General features: G+C 44.1%; 1 pseudogene across 1 annotated transcript; it reads left to right on the plus strand.

Moving 5' to 3' along the window:
• The first annotated feature begins 1,803 nt into the window (after nt 1-1,803).
• Nucleotides 1,804-2,828, plus strand: LOC101009033 (annotated as a pseudogene). The gene has a single exon (XR_001899414.3). The product of XR_001899414.3 is annotated as a polyadenylate-binding protein 1 pseudogene (transcript).
• The last annotated feature ends 6 nt before the right edge of the window (nt 2,829-2,834 follow it).

Consider the following 2,834-nt stretch of genomic DNA (forward strand, 5'->3'; position numbering starts at 1 on the left):
ATTCAACAGATGCCAATTGCACCGCCTTCCCCAGCCATGACAATCAAAAATGTCTCCAGACATTTCAAATATCCCCTTTGGGGTAAAACTGCCACTGTTTGAGGACCACTAGCCTAACTTATACAGTAATATTCACTATTTTAAAAAGTTTTATACCAGAGAGTCTCCTACTTTTTTACATAACGAGTTTCTGAAAAATCTGTTTGAAAGTCAAATGTCTGAAAGTTGAACAAGACATTTACATGTTATAAGGAGATTTGTAATACAAGCAAACCAGAAAGATTAAATTATGTAGTTACCATTACATTCAGTAGCACATTTTGAAGATGCTGTTGTAGCAATTTTTACATGTTTTAAAGCTTTATATTTTCCCTCCAAAGTCAAATTTACACTTGAATTAGCTTAAGTACAGTGAACCCTAGAAGGAAGCTGAAGAGTTAGCATGTAAAGCACATAGAATGACTTTCATCTGTGTAACAATTTTATAAGATCTGTGCTTTTTTTACTACAATAAGGTGCACCGCAGTTTTCCATTTCCCACTTATCTTTTATGAAATAGGAAAAATCCTTGAAACAATTTTATAAACACTTCTGTATAGACAAAGATGGCAAGAGAGCCACAAAGGAACTGGTGGCATTTAAAAGACTCTTATTATGGGAATTGTATGAAATATGCTTGTCTGATGATGTACAAATGTCTGATTTTACTTTGGCATTTCTGGGTCTTAACCCACTTTCCCTGTGCCTACTTTCTCTCCTGCTCCACTTGTTCCCGCTTTTCCATCACAACCTGTGGACTCGGCAGTGTGGTGTTTGGACTATTTATCTGGCTTCAGAGTTAGTATCCTCAGGTCTCTGCACCTGGCATCTGATCTTTCATGCCAGCCATCCCAGAGGTTTAAGGTACTTTGCACTCACTCTGTGCCCCAGGTGACCACTGGCCTGGGTAGCCCCTGCTTGTTGGGAAGAAACATTACAGAGTTGGATGCTTGGTAATGCAAACATAAAGAAGGCAGTATCCTTGTTTTTTTAGGAGCTTTAATCCAGTGGTATAGAGGCAAATGCAGACACAGATAATACAATAATCCCATCAAAGGAATGAGACACTGGTGTGACTATAAGTTCAAAGTAGAACCACTGTGGTTGGAGTGTACTAAATCCAAGTGCATTCCAGAGGAGCCTGGTCGAGGGAACATGCTGATTTGAGCCAGCGGTTCATATCTGATGGAGGATCCTCCTTTAAAATTCACCTGTGGGCCCTTCTACCCGGCGGTTAGTGCTGAGAGTGCTGAGTGTGTGCTCCGGGCTTGGAACACACATTTATTATTAAAAAATAAAAAATAAAAATCTAAAAAAGTCGTTTAACAATATCCCCCCGCCCCCCATTTTACAAAAAATTCGCCTCTCCCCCTCAGGAGACTTTTTTTTTCTTCTTCCTCTTTTATAAAATAACCCGGTGAAACAGCCGAGACCGACCCCACCCCCGCCTGCAGCCCAGCAGCAGGTCCAAGAAGGAACCAAGAGACCAAGGCCTTCCTGCTGCCTGGACCCGACACCGCCACCCTCACTCCCAGCCGGCAGCCGGCAGCTGGCGGCAGCGGATCTACCCTGTCCTGCAGCCATTTAGTAGTTTTCGAGTCCGGGTGATTTTTGTCCCTCTGCGCTTGCCCCTACTCCCTCCCATCGGGTCCGGCCCCCGACCCCCGGCCCAGGCACTCGCTCTCCTCCTGTCACGGAAAGGTCGCGGCCTGTGACCCTGCGGGCAGCTGTGCCGAGAGGAACCCCAGCGCCCCCAGCTACACCATGGCCTCGCTCTACGTGAGGGACTTCCTCTCCGAGGTGACTGAGGCCATGCTCTGAGTTCAGCGTAGCCGGGCCTATCCTCTCCATCCGGGTCTGTAGGGACCTGATCACCCGCGGCTCCTTGGGCTACGCCTATGTGAACTTCCAGCAGCCGGCGGACGCGGAGTGTGCTTTGTAAATTTTGATTTTATAAAGGGCAAGCCAGTACGCACCATGTGGTCTCAGCGTGAACCATCACTTCGCAAAAGTGGAATAGGCAATATATTCATTAAAAATCTGGACAAATCCATTGATAATAAAGCACTGTATGATACAGTTTCTGCTTTTGGTAACATCGTTTCGTGTAAAGTGGTTTGTGATGAAAATGGTTCCAAGGGCTATGGATTTGTATGCTTTGAGATGCAGGAAGCATCTGAAAGAGCTTTTGAAAAAGTGAATGGAATGCGCCTAATGATCGCAAAGTATTTGTTGGACGATTTAAGTCTCGTAAAAAACGAGAAACTGAACTTGGAGCTAGGGCAAAAGAGTTCACCAATGTTTACATCAAGAATTTTGGAGAAGACATTGATGATGAGCGCCTTAAGGATCTGTCTGGCAAGTTTGGGCCTGCCTTAAGTGTGAAAGTAATGATTGATGAAAGTGGAAAATCCGCAGTATTTGGATTTGTAAGCTTTGAAAGGCATGAGGATACACAGCTGTGGATGAGATTAATGGAAATGGAGCTCAGTGGAAAACAAATTTACGTTGTTCGAGTTCAGAAAAACGTGGAACAGCAGACGGAACTTAAGCGCAAACTTGAACTGATGAAGCAAGATAGGATCACCAGATACTAGAATGTTAATCTTTATGTGAAAAATCTTGATGATGGTATTGATGATGAACATCTCCAGAAAAGTTTTCTCCATTTGGTACAATCACTAGTGCAAAGGTTATGATGGAGGGTGGTCGCAGCAGGTGTTTGGTTTTGTATGTTTCTCCTCCCCAGAAGAAGCCACTAAAGCAGTTACAGAAATGAACGGTAGAATTGTGGC

Source organism: Papio anubis, chromosome 2 (assembly GCF_008728515.1).
Source record: "Papio anubis isolate 15944 chromosome 2, Panubis1.0, whole genome shotgun sequence".
NCBI classification, from domain to species: domain Eukaryota; kingdom Metazoa; phylum Chordata; class Mammalia; order Primates; family Cercopithecidae; genus Papio; species Papio anubis.